Below are 14,389 nucleotides of genomic sequence, written 5' to 3' on the forward strand. Positions count from 1 at the left end.
GACTGGAACAGATCAGCAGTGAGGAAGAAGAGGAGAGCGACCAAAGAACCAGTGTTTTAGCACCACCGCTGTAGACACAACATCTGCTCTGTCCCTTTAAAACCTTGTTTGGATATCTCAGACAACTTCTGCTGCAGGTTGACTTTCAGATCCGAGTGATGCTGTATGCTGTCCTAAATAATTGCTCTTTTTACTTGACAGAAATATTTTAAGTCTTCAGAACTTCTTCAATGAAATTTTCTGTGTGTATATAATCCTACCTCAATCGGAGTTTCCTCTGATCCAGCTGCAGCATTGAGAAGCAACTTCTAGAGTCTATTTTCTTAATGACCATTGTTTACTTGAATTAATCATGTAGTTATCATCGTACTAAACAAGAAGTCTCCCCGTCGGGGAATCGAACCCCGGTCTTCTGCGTGACAGGCAGAGATACTGTCCACTATACTAACGAGGACAGCTCTTTCGTTTTTCTTTGAAGAAGCTGACTGAAGGTCCTAACAGAAGGTCCTGAAACCACAGCATGAGTGAAAAGCAAAATGCGCCTGAGTATCTGACAGAGTGCTGTTCATGGTACCAGTAGCGTCTGGGTGTTTAGGGTACCAGGACCCTGGTCCTCCAGCTCCGCAGGCTGGCTCTTTCACTCCGGTGTCCGGTCGGAGGGGGTGCTTAAGAGCGGGTCCCCGGGGTCGGACGGTGAGACGGGTCTTTGGGTGGCTCCGGGTGAGCCAGGATTGAGGTGGTGTTTTGGTGCTGAAGCCACAAGGCTAAGTGGCTCCAGGCCGATATCGCCAATAACATTTTTTTATACTTTACTACAAACCTATTTCATTGTGTTCCAAATGCTCTGAAACGGGCTCTAAACCACTTTCTGGAAGAACCTTTTCGGATCCGGAAATTAGTCATTTACTCCGGTCGCGGTCCGCCAAACTCCCATCTTTGTTCTGAAGGTGCCACGTGGCGCTCGCTCACGGTTCGTAATTTGAGTCCGCGACCCCCACGAGAGAGTTTAGAATATTCTGGAGGGTAGAAGGGCGTTGTTCGGCCCGAGTTTAGACCGCTAAATCGCTCGGGTGGGGACTTCCAGCCGAGGACCGGTGATCGACGAAAAAGTGTCCGACAACGGTGCGCCTTTCTCGGACTCGGTCGGCTGGAAGTCCCGGTCCTCGGCCCGGTTCTCAAGAATTTTAGAGGACCTCCAACGGGGTCTCTGGGACCCCAAAGACGCTCATTCACGGTTGTTTCACCTCTTCAGCACCTTCCAGGGCTTAGAAACCACCCATCACCCTGTGTCAGGCAGTTTATAAGTTTCTTTTCTTCCTGAAAATTGGACATTTTAAAGTGTAGGTGAAAGCACAAAAACCATCACTAGCTCCAGAACAAGGACTGGAACAGATCAGCAGTGAGGAAGAAGAGGAGAGCGACCAAAGAACCAGAGTTTTAGCACCACCGCTGTAGACACAACATCTGCTCTGTCCCTTTAAAACCTTGTTTGGATATCTCAGACAACTTCTGCTGCAGGTTGACTTTCAGATCCGAGTGATGCTGTATGCTGTCCTAAATAATTGCTCTTTTTACTTGACAGAAATATTTTAAGTCTTCAGAACTTCTTCAATGAAATTTTCTGTGTGTATATAATCCTACCTCAATCGGAGTTTCCTCTGATCCAGCTGCAGCATTGAGAAGCAACTTCTAGAGTCTATTTTCTTAATGACCATTGTTTACTTGAATTAATCATGTAGTTATCATCGTACTAAACAAGAAGTCTCCCCGTCGGGGAATCGAACCCCGGTCTTCTGCGTGACAGGCAGAGATACTGTCCACTATACTAACGAGGACAGCTCTTTCGTTTTTCTTTGAAGAAGCTGACTGAAGGTCCTAACAGAAGGTCCTGAAACCACAGCATGAGTGAAAAGCAAAATGCGCCTGAGTATCTGACAGAGTGCTGTTCATGGTACCAGTAGCGTCTGGGTGTTTAGGGTACCAGGACCCTGGTCCTCCAGCTCCGCAGGCTGGCTCTTTCACTCCGGTGTCCGGTCGGAGGGGGTGCTTAAGAGCGGGTCCCCGGGGTCGGACGGTGAGACGGGTCTTTGGGTGGCTCCGGGTGAGCCAGGATTGAGGTGGTGTTTTGGTGCTGAAGCCACAAGGCTAAGTGGCTCCAGGCCGATATCGCCAATAACATTTTTTTATACTTTACTACAAACCTATTTCATTGTGTTCCAAATGCTCTGAAACGGGCTCTAAACCACTTTCTGGAAGAACCTTTTCGGATCCGGAAATTAGTCATTTACTCCGGTCGCGGTCTGCCAAACTCCCATCTTTGTTCTGAAGGTGCCACGTGGCGCTCGCTCACGGTTCGTAATTTGAGTCCGCGACCCCCACGAGAGAGTTTAGAATATTCTGGAGGGTAGAAGGGCGTTGTTCGGCCCGAGTTTAGACCGCTAAATCGCTCGGGTGGGGACTTCCAGCCGAGGACCGGTGATCGACGAAAAAGTGTCCGACAACGGTGCGCCTTTCTCGGACTCGGTCGGCTGGAAGTCCCGGTCCTCGGCCCGGTTCTCAAGAATTTTAGAGGACCTCCAACGGGGTCTCTGGGACCCCAAAGACGCTCATTCACGGTTGTTTCACCTCTTCAGCACCTTCCAGGGCTTAGAAACCACCCATCACCCTGTGTCAGGCAGTTTATAAGTTTCTTTTCTTCCTGAAAATTGGACATTTTAAAGTGTAGGTGAAAGCACAAAAACCATCACTAGCTCCAGAACAAGGACTGGAACAGATCAGCAGTGAGGAAGAAGAGGAGAGCGACCAAAGAACCAGAGTTTTAGCACCACCGCTGTAGACACAACATCTGCTCTGTCCCTTTAAAACCTTGTTTGGATATCTCAGACAACTTCTGCTGCAGGTTGACTTTCAGATCCGAGTGATGCTGTATGCTGTCCTAAATAATTGCTCTTTTTACTTGACAGAAATATTTTAAGTCTTCAGAACTTCTTCAATGAAATTTTCTGTGTGTATATAATCCTACCTCAATCGGAGTTTCCTCTGATCCAGCTGCAGCATTGAGAAGCAACTTCTAGAGTCTATTTTCTTAATGACCATTGTTTACTTGAATTAATCATGTAGTTATCATCGTACTAAACAAGAAGTCTCCCCGTCGGGGAATCGAACCCCGGTCTTCTGCGTGACAGGCAGAGATACTGTCCACTATACTAACGAGGACAGCTCTTTCGTTTTTCTTTGAAGAAGCTGACTGAAGGTCCTAACAGAAGGTCCTGAAACCACAGCATGAGTGAAAAGCAAAATGCGCCTGAGTATCTGACAGAGTGCTGTTCATGGTACCAGTAGCGTCTGGGTGTTTAGGGTACCAGGACCCTGGTCCTCCAGCTCCGCAGGCTGGCTCTTTCACTCCGCTGTCCGGTCGGAGGGGGTGCTTAAGAGCGGGTCCCCGGGGTCGGACGGTGAGACGGGTCTTTGGGTGGCTCCGGGTGAGCCAGGATTGAGGTGGTGTTTTGGTGCTGAAGCCACAAGGCTAAGTGGCTCCAGGCCGATATCGCCAATAACATTTTTTTATACTTTACTACAAACCTATTTCATTGTGTTCCAAATGCTCTGAAACGGGCTCTAAACCACTTTCTGGAAGAACCTTTTCGGATCCGGAAATTAGTCATTTACTCCGGTCGCGGTCCGCCAAACTCCCATCTTTGTTCTGAAGGTGCCACGTGGCGCTCGCTCACGGTTCGTAATTTGAGTCCGCGACCCCCACGAGAGAGTTTAGAATATTCTGGAGGGTAGAAGGGCGTTGTTCGGCCCGAGTTTAGACCGCTAAATCGCTCGGGTGGGGACTTCCAGCCGAGGACCGGTGATCGACGAAAAAGTGTCCGACAACGGTGCGCCTTTCTCGGACTCGGTCGGCTGGAAGTCCCGGTCCTCGGCCCGGTTCTCAAGAATTTTAGAGGACCTCCAACGGGGTCTCTGGGACCCCAAAGACGCTCATTCACGGTTGTTTCACCTCTTCAGCACCTTCCAGGGCTTAGAAACCATCCATCACCCTGTGTCAGGCAGTTTATAAGTTTCTTTTCTTCCTGAAAATTGGACATTTTAAAGTGTAGGTGAAAGCACAAAAACCATCACTAGCTCCAGAACAAGGACTGGAACAGATCAGCAGTGAGGAAGAAGAGGAGAGCGACCAAAGAACCAGAGTTTTAGCACCACCGCTGTAGACACAACATCTGCTCTGTCCCTTTAAAACCTTGTTTGGATATCTCAGACAACTTCTGCTGCAGGTTGACTTTCAGATCCGAGTGATGCTGTATGCTGTCCTAAATAATTGCTCTTTTTACTTGACAGAAATATTTTAAGTCTTCAGAACTTCTTCAATGACATTTTCTGTGTGTATATAATCCTACCTCAATCGGAGTCTGATTCAGCTGCAGCATTGAGAAGCAACTTCTAGAGTCTATTTTCTTAATTACCATTGTTTACTTGAATTAATCATGTAGGTATCATCGTATTAAACAAGAAGTCTCCCCGTCGGGGAATCGAACCCCGGTCTTCTGCGTGACAGGCAGAGATACTGTCCACTATACTAACGAGGACAGCTATTTCTCTTTTCGTTGAGGAAGCTGACTGAAGGTCCTAACAGAAGGTCCTGAAACCACAGCATGAGTGAAAAGCAAAATGCGCCAGGGCATCTGACAGAGTGCTGTTCATGGTACCAGTAGCGTCTGGGTGTTTAGGGTACCAGGACCCTGGTCCTCCAGCTCCGCAGGCTGGCTTTTTCACTCCGGTGTCCGGTCGGAGGGGGTGCTTAAGAGCGGGTCCCCGGGGTCGGCCGGTGAGCCGGGTCTTTGGGTGGCTCTGGGTGAGCCAGGATTGAGGTGGTGTTTTGGTGCTGAAGCCACAAGGCTAAGTGGCTCCAGGCCGATATAGCCAATAACATTTTTTGGTAACACTTTACAATAAGGGTCCCTTAATTAACGTTAGTTAATGCATTATTAAGCATTAATTAACAGTTTACTAATAGTTAAATAACCATTATTATGTATTACTTAACATTAATTAGCATATTAGTTAATGCATTAATAAACAGTTACTTAATGCCTACTGATTAGAGTTAATTAATACATTAGTAAGCATTAATAAACGTTACATGATGTAATTATTTATCCTTATGTATGCATTACTTAGTATTAAGTAATACATTACTTAATACATAGGTAAAACGTTAATAGTGTCCCTAGTAATCATTTACTAATGGTGTTTATTTGGAGGGAATAAGCATTAAGTAACAGCTACCTAATACATCTACTAATCATTCACTAATGGTGTACATGTTTACTGGATGGGCATTATTAAGCAACTATTTAGAGTCTTAAGTAATCATTTCCTAATGGTGCTGTGTATGTTATCAGGTAGCTTACCTGACCTTATGAACGGTAACCTGACATAAACCTTAATAAATGTATAGGAGTGGCTCATAACCATTACTTAACCATTAGTTAAGGCTTGCTGGACCCTTATTGTAAAGTGTAACACATTTATCCCTTAGGTAACACATTATTAATGCTTAAATGCCTCATAAGCATTACTTAACCATTACTTAACCATTAGTAAAGGCTTGCTGGACCGTTATTGTAAAGTGTAACACATTTATCCCTTAGGTAACACATTATTAATGCTTAAATGCCTCATAAGCATTACTTAACCATTACTTAACCATTAGTAAAGGCTTGCTGGACCCTTATTGTAAAGTGTAACACATGTATCCCTTAGGTAACACATTATTAATGCTTAACTGCCTCATAAGCATTACTTAACCATAGTTAACCATTAGTAAAGGCTTGCTGGACCCTTATTGTAAAGTGTAACACATTTATCCCTTAGGTAACACATTATTAATGCTTAAATGCCTCATAAGCATTACTTAACCATTACTTAACCACTAGTAAAGGCTTGCTGGACCCTTATTGTAAAGTGTAACACATTTATCCCTTAGGTAACACATTATTAATGCTTAACTGCCTCATAAGCATTACTTAACCATAGTTAACCATTAGTAAATTAAGCAATCATATATAAAGAAGTTTACACTTTTTATTTAAAACAAAATAAAACAGATTTTAACAGATAACATTTGTTATATGTATACAACATATACCATCATATATATATATATATATATATATATATATATATATATATATATATATATATATATATATATATATATATATATATATATATATATACACATCTGTGATAACAGATAGGTAACAACAATTCGCACAGAGGAGATCTTTGAACAAACATTATTTATTAACATAATACAATAACACAGTATGATAGGCTACCCTCTGTTTATCCTCCCTGGAAATGTCTGCTCCCTTTTGACATGATGAGCTATGAGTGGCACCAGTTCCCTCCTCCCCCTCTTCTCCACCAAGCGAAGCACCGGCTTCCCTGGATGTCTTCGCCCTGGCCGCCTCCGCGTGCTTTGCACCCCCAGCATCCCGAACACCCACTTCCTCCGCTTCCAGCCCCCAGCCATCCTGCCCCTTCCATACTGTGTTTTGGGGAAAATGACAGAACAAGAAACAAGATTATTAACCTTGTGTCAGATAAATGTATAATGTTAGCAGGAATAAAGTTGACAAATCTGATTAGACAAAGTAGAATGCAAGATTTCCATGGAATGGATGATTACTATAGCCAAATTTAAGAGTTTCTATAGGAATGATTCTGTCCCATTCTGTTTTTCATCACTATAAGCATGAACATTATAAATGATGTGCTGCTGTTTCAACTTGGCTTCAGTCGATCGGCAATCCAATCGTTTCACTGCGATTGAGAAGACAATCAACAATGTTTTTTTTTCTTGCCGATGTTATAAAACATACACACATGCTGCTACAGCTGTGTAGCGCCACACCCATTGTGCTCTGGCTCAGCTGATCGACGCTCAGACAGCAGTTAGATCTTGCAGTTTTTAACTCTTTTTATACACACAAAGTACAGCCAAATACCAGGCTAAAAAATACAGTATAGGTCTCTACATGTGGATGGTGGACCAGAGCATGTGAGGGAAACAGCAGGTGAGAATTTTGCTCACAGACCTGTCCAAAAAAGCAGCGTTGTACACTTAAACCCAAACCTGGCATCGTCAGATTCCAGTATGAGTTCTGTTTCAGGTCTCTTCCCTCCCACAGTTTGAATAATAATTTAATCAATAACATACTTTTCGATAACAAACAGATCCAGCTAGAAAACAAGCTGGTTGTGGGTCAGGTATGGGTGGCCCTGGAGCTAAATTGGAGCGGGATGGAGCAGGAGCGCTGGTACAACTTTTAAAATAAAAATCCGCACCCTGCTCCCTGCTGGAGGCCACATATTTGCACCAACTTTTACTGTTGCGCTTGTATATGGTGCCTTTTGCATCTTCAATTGGTAAATGTCTTTGACATAACATTTAAACTCTTCTTTCTAAACATATTTCTGATAATTGCACATGATTTTGTAATGTTTTACCTCAAAATTCTGATCAAATTTTACATATTGAATCTTTGAATATACTAATTAATTTTTCCACATTGGTGATGTGGTTATAACTAGTCTCGTTTCCAAACTCTAATGTTTCAAAAGGATTGTCTGGGGAAGTTCCGCCTCAATTTTGTAAAAATAAGCGGGTGTCTGGGTGGAAACGTTTTGTGAGTTTTTAAAAAAACAGTGTTGCAAAACCAACCAACAGTCTTTTAGGGTGGGCCTTTCGTTGCTAACATTAGTGACGTTTCTGGTAAGGTGTGTGCAAAGCAGAGCTAACCAATCATTGGTTGAGGACGAAAGACTAACACAGATTTTCATTTAATTTCATTTACTTGTTCTGCCCATGGAAACATTCAAATTGTACCAAAGGAAATAGCAAACAATAGCATCTTTATCCATGTTCAGAAAGGAGCAGGAAAAAGAAAACTCTTATTTAACCTGCCTATTTTACTTTTAACTTCCCCAGACATTCAAGTCTTGTCCAGTCTCGACCTGAACGTTGGGCATCACAAGACTAAGGGCCAAATCCACAAAAGGATTGCGCGGCTTTTGCGGCCGCTAAACCGGTGCAAATGAGACAAAAAGAGAGCGTCTAATTCACAAAGCACCCGCAAAAGGCGAATTGCTCCACAAACTGCGCTGCCAAGCAAATAGTGGCAGTCTGCGCCGGTGCCATTTGCATGCATGCAAATTAGGTAATATTCATACATTCGGCGCAAAATTGCTAAAAGCGCCTAATTCAGAAAGGCCAGCGCTATTTGCCACACGCAAAAATAGTGGAGCAAATACCGTGTTTCAGAAGCGTGTATTAAACTGCGCGCAAACTCAGCTCATAAAAGTAACAGGACGGAGTTCAGGATTCATCCATACATAAGGGGCTGCTTTATTACAAACAATTCCACCATATAAACATATACATCTAGAATGTGTGTGTTTAACAGCTGACCTGTAGGTGTGTGTAGCAAAACAAAGAACATGAATTACCATTAGATCCTGATCTGATCCCGATCCGGTGTTAATGAAGTTACTGGTGCTGTGCCTTGTGCGTAAATGCGCAAAGCCTCTTAACATTTGACATTTCATTAGCTTATGTCATACAGACACTGAGGTCTTTTGATGTGTGTGTGGAGATGATGGCTATGTTTACCACACGATGGTGGCCAGTGCACTCTTTTTTGCTGCTGTGTGTTGGGGGGGCAGCCTTGCAATCAAAAACACCAGGCAACTGAACAAACTGGTCAAAAAAGCGGGCTCAGTGTTGGGCAGGAGTCTGGACCCGCTAAGATCTGTGGTGGAGAGGGGCACACTGGAGAAGCAGGAGCAGCTGCAGCGGTCGGGTCCGCAGCCTCCGCTCACTGCGCTGCAGAACGAGCGCTTCAGGAGATCCTTGCGTCCCCGCAGCAATAAGACTGTTTAAGTCGTCCTGAACTCAGTTTCACACACTCACCTCTGCCACAACTGGACTATATTTTAGTTTGCACTTTACATGATATTTGTTTAAAAACCTTATATGTTTATTTTAATATTATGAATGTGCTTTTATTGTCTGAATGGAAGTGTGGTTGATTTTTATGTTTATGTTTTGATGAGCTGCTGGACGGTTGAATTTCCCTTTGGAGATGAATAAGGTTCTATCTATCTATCTATCTATCTATCTATCTATCTATCTATCTATCTATCTATCTATCTATCTATCTATCTATCTATCTATCTATCTATCTATCTATCTATCTATCTATCTATCTATCTATCTATCTATCTGCATGCGAAATACTAGTACAAATACGTGAAAGTTGAGGCTATTGTGCTCTCTGCAGTTTTCATTATGGACCAATCTGTGTGCTGAAATACGGAGAACACTGGAAACAGCTCCGCTCACTCAGACAAGTGCAAATTGCACTCAGCCGCAAAACTTTATGGGCGTGTTTGCTCCGGTATATCATTAGAGCAAAATCTTTTGTGAATAGGACCTTAAAGCAGGGCAAATTGCGGGCGCTAATGCAGCGAATTCACAGGGCTATTTGCGGGCGCAATCTGTTCTTTGTGGATTTACCCCTAAATCATAATTAGCAGCCTAACAATTTGTAGCAGTTAATATAAAAAGTTACCTTTCTTTTATGTCTGAAGTGACTCATCTACAGTATTGTGCATGAACGCGTTCAAATGAACGCGTTCATTGAACACGTTCATTTCTGTGAGAACGTTGAACTGAACGCAACACATTTACACATAAAGAACTTGAACGTGAACTTGTTCATTCTGCAGATCATGAACTGGAATTTGATCTGTTCAGATTATGTGAGCTTCACTGTTTAGGTCCAATTATTACGGACTAATCCTTCTTATTTCACCAGCGGGCGGCGCGCACATTTAAAATGCTCGACGAGCCCGGTGCAGTCTTTAAGAATGTAGGCTGATTTATGGTTCCGCGTTACACCTACGTACGCGGCGTGTGTACCGTATGGTTCGCGTCGCCGCGTACCTTACGCCGTAGTCTTCGCCGTCGATTTAACGCGGAACCATAAATCAGCCTTGACGGGTGAAGAGAGACGTTGCAGACGCAGCGTCGGCGAGCTGTCAGATGATCATCCGCTTATCATTATCTGCGGGAATTTTACACATCGTCTCCCAAAGAGTCTGACGGTAGGAAACTAACCTTTCTGTGCAAATTATGTCCACCTGCGCTGAGAAAACAAGTCTGAATGTCTGCCTCGTCAACTTCAAATTTGAAACGTCATGTGGAGTTAAAGCATCCGCCCAGTGGGAGAAAATATCTGCGAGTCCTTAACAATCAAAAAAGTTCCCAGAAAGACCAAGAGGTCTGATTTCCCAGTAACAGGTAGACAAATTGATAATGCACTACAATGTTGGAGATTTACAGCCTCTGAATAAAGTTGAAACGCCACTAGGACAATACATGATTGTATTCAGCAGGGTCTCCAACCCTGTCCTGCATGTTTTACATGTTTCCTTGCATCATCACACCTGATTCTAATTAATGGCCGTCATCAGCTTGTCATCCAGGTCTGCACAAGTCTGTTAATGACAGTCATTTATATCAGGGTTCTGAGGGGAAATATCTAAAACATGCAGGACAGGGTCCTGAGGACCAGGGCTGAAGACCACTGGTATACGGTGAACAGTTTTAGGATAGGGGGGCTTTTCATTCGTACTTCTCACCTAAAAATATTGAAATGAACTGAATTTGAACTAGTTCAAAATGAAAATAGTGAACTATGAACGTGAACTGTTCATTTTTAAACTATGTGAACTGAACTTTGAACTAGTTCATCAGAAGTATGAACTTGCACAACACTGCTCATCTATCACCACGAAATGCTCCTTCCCCCAATTCTCTGTCCTTCTCTATGATGCAGCCTCTCCATCGCTGTCACGCAGACCTCCCGTTGCTTTGCCATTCTTGAAAGGGTTCTTGAGGATGCAGCAATGTTGTCCATCATGAAATCAAGCTGGCGAATAATAATAATAATAATAATAATAATAATAATAATAATAATAATAATAATAATAATAATAATAATAATAATAATAATAATACTGACCAAAAAAGTTATCCCACAATGTTAGCCAAAGTTACCTACCATTCAAATCGGTCCACAGATCCACCATCTTTTTCTTCAGCTTCCTTTTGTGATGACACCGGTTGCACTTGACTTCACATCTCAGTATTTTTTTCTTTTGGAGCCATTCAATTAGTTTGAGGTGTTTGTGGTTTTTTTTTTGCCTTCTGTTAGCTCACTCAACTTGTTTGCTAACTTTAACCCACGCATGCCGTGTGCTCCTAAAATGAAACGTGCAGCATGGTAAATGGCTATCCTGTTAAAATTACTGTCCGTCCTGCCAGAACATTCTGCTCCTCCTACAAGGCAGTTACACCCAGGTTACACCGCGATAACTCCTGCGTTCTGGTGCGCGCCTATGCTGCGTTCATGACACCTCAGAACTCTGGGTTTCCCCATTGAAAACTCCCATTTCTGTCTTCAAAGCGTTCCAGACATTGACATTAGACATTGTTGTGTGATGTCAGAAAACTTATTCTCCAAGAAGACTGAATTTCCCGAGTAGGAGCACCAATATTAGGCCTTAGTTAAATCCTTAGTTCCGAATTGGCCTGAACGCCGCATGCCGCACTTTTTTCTTTGCGCGCACTGACCGCGGCCCCAGCTACAGAAGAGTCTCAAGATGGATGAGCTCGGAGTCTCACCTCGCAGGACCAGGATAACCACACAGAAGGAAAAAGCGGAAAAGGGAAATTCATCTGGAAAACATGGTAAGATTAATCTAACTACGTTAAACTGTTAGCTCTTAATGTTAACTTTATGACACTTTTTTTGAAAAGTTCACAATTCAAGTTGTCATAACAAATACATCATTCTGACAAAATGTAAACTTTTCAAAAAGATGCTGCATATTTGACTCAGTAACACTTGAATAATGGAGAAGAAGAAGTTTACGTCGGTAAATTTGAAAGACTGACTTCTCAGTCATGTAAATGAAAGGGTGTGTGTAGAAGCTACACCTCGTGAAGGCTGACACTTTTTTAAACGAAAGACCCCAACTAAACACGGGAGCGGGATGGATGAGACGTCACTGAAACTTGATGTGATGAAGCTCTGCTGCCCCTGCTAGTTTTGGGGGGGTCACCAGACATAAAACCTGTTTTCTCTGTATTTTGAAGGTAGAGGCTTAGATTTATTAGGAATTCGTCTGAAAAAAATTATAATAGGTAAGAATTACAGTACATAAAAAATATGTGGTTATAATGGGAGTCAATGGGGCAAATTTGGACATGAAGGTAAAGAGTGTAAGTTTTTTTCAATGAACTCTCATTGTTCCAAAAATAATAATGCATCAAAATAAATGTTATCAATTATTGACATAGTCAATGCTGTAATATATTTCACTTTGAACCTAATTTTTGAAAATATTGCATATTTTGTGATTTTCCTATTGAAAAAATCAGGAGTTGTAAAAATAATATTTAAAGATTATAATTAACTTTATATCTATGGCTAGGTCTGAAGTTGTTGAAAAGATTTTATGTGGGGAAAGTGAAAATAAATATGTATTTCATTTTTATTGCACTTTTATGAGATGGTAGTCAATGAGGCAAATTTGGACTATGGGTAAAAATTGTATATTAATTTTAAGGGATGCTCGAGGGTTAAATAATGATGGGTGTGTACGCTGTGGGTGCGAAAGTTGTGTCATAGCTGTGTTTGTTTTTGTAGGTGTTTGTATACAATAAGCAATCAAACTGATGTAATCAACTATCAATCCTTGCATCCATAGCTTTGACATGTCTCAAGGAGGCTCAACAGTCCAGAAGAGAAGACAGTGATGATGAAGCGATGAGGGGATCTGAGATGCAGCATGACAGTGAAGACGACAGTGAGGATGACTCTGAATCCAGCTCTGAATCCAGCTCTGACAGGATGAGGAGAAAAAGGCGAAGAAAAGCAAACATCGCTCTCGCCTGCGGGGTATGTGAAACGTATTTCTTGGCTGGCTTGAGCTGTATGTGTCTGTTGTCCCTACAAGTAGATCAATCTCTCATGACAAGCTGACGCTGATAGAGGGATGTACCAGAAGGACCAGTACGGTCCAAATGAATGTTAATTTCATAAAAATGATTCACCCCAAATGTGTCCATTTTTATTTAGCATTTTCCCCTCTTTTTTTCCCAATTTAGCCTTGATAATTCCCTCTGTGTTTCATGGTGTTTCCATGTACCTTGGTGAAGTTGTGCCAGAAAGTCCTTCTACACTGTGTTGAGGTGTCACATATGGGATTAGTGTGTCTCGCGGCACATTGAACATTAACAGTAAAATACAATGATTTGTTTTTTTCTTCTCATCAATCTCATGATTCAAATGATACATTCCTTCTTGTTCTTGTGTGTTTATATTAGTTGGAGGACCAGGTGATGTGGTGAAGAGGTACCAGGAAGTCCTTGCCATTTTCCAGACGGGGAAGAATATGGCCAAATCCTTCGAGAAGTATGGAGTAGACAGACTTACTATTGTGAGGACTGCAGCGATTGCCAAGCTCGCAATAGCTGCTCCAGAAGAATATGATCAGGTGGAGAAGGGGGAGACGGTGGCAGACTTTGCTAAAAGATGCAACGAGGTTATAAAGGCCACTGAAGTAATTTCTGCTACAATACATAAAATGAAGGATGATAGAATTATGCCAGCCTATCATACTGTGTTATTGTATTATGTTACTAAATAATGTTTGTTCAAAGCTCTCCTCTGTGTGAATTGTTGTTACGTATATGTTATCACAGATGTATATATATATATATATATATATATATATATATATATATATATATATATATATATATATATATATATATATATATATATATATATATATATATTCGTAATTCGTTGACAAATTAATTTGTATTTTGAACCTGCACCTGATAAACCTGATAAAAGGTATTTGTTTAATTTTATGTTGCACGCAGGTCATTTATGTTATGTTCATTGCTCGAAATAAAATATGAATTGATTGATTGATATATATATATATATATATATACTGTGGCAGGATGAGGCTCGACTCCAGAGGTTGGTACACACGTCTTTATTCCGTGACAGCGGAATCCAACTGACCAAAAGAACTGTCAGTTGACAACTGTAAACTGCAAACGGTCCACCATGGTGAGGAGGTGCGTGTAACCCTGCGATGGAGGAAGAGGGCCCACCAGGTCGATGTGGACATGGTCAAACCGCCTGGCTGGAATGGGGAACGGTTCCAGGGGCGCCTTTGTGTGCTGGTGAACTTTAGCCCGCTGGCATGCTACACATGCAGCTGCCCACCC

The 14,389-nt window shown here is 42.2% G+C and overlaps 4 non-coding genes across 4 annotated transcripts; all 4 read right to left on the minus strand.

Moving 5' to 3' along the window:
- Positions 1–382: 382 nt before the first annotated feature.
- On the minus strand, positions 383–454 carry trnad-guc (transfer RNA aspartic acid (anticodon GUC)). Its single transcript has one exon. It is a non-coding gene; the product is annotated as a tRNA-Asp (tRNA).
- A 1,309-nt stretch (positions 455–1,763) lies between these two features.
- On the minus strand, positions 1,764–1,835 carry trnad-guc (transfer RNA aspartic acid (anticodon GUC)). Its single transcript has one exon. It is a non-coding gene; the product is annotated as a tRNA-Asp (tRNA).
- A 1,309-nt stretch (positions 1,836–3,144) lies between these two features.
- On the minus strand, positions 3,145–3,216 carry trnad-guc (transfer RNA aspartic acid (anticodon GUC)). The gene has a single exon. It is a non-coding gene; the product is annotated as a tRNA-Asp (tRNA).
- A 1,304-nt stretch (positions 3,217–4,520) lies between these two features.
- trnad-guc (transfer RNA aspartic acid (anticodon GUC)) lies at positions 4,521–4,592 on the minus strand. Its single transcript has one exon. It is a non-coding gene; the product is annotated as a tRNA-Asp (tRNA).
- Between the last annotated feature and the right edge of the window lie 9,797 nt (positions 4,593–14,389).

This window comes from Cololabis saira, chromosome 13, assembly GCF_033807715.1.
Source record: "Cololabis saira isolate AMF1-May2022 chromosome 13, fColSai1.1, whole genome shotgun sequence".
Classification (NCBI taxonomy): Eukaryota; Metazoa; Chordata; class Actinopteri; order Beloniformes; family Belonidae; genus Cololabis; species Cololabis saira.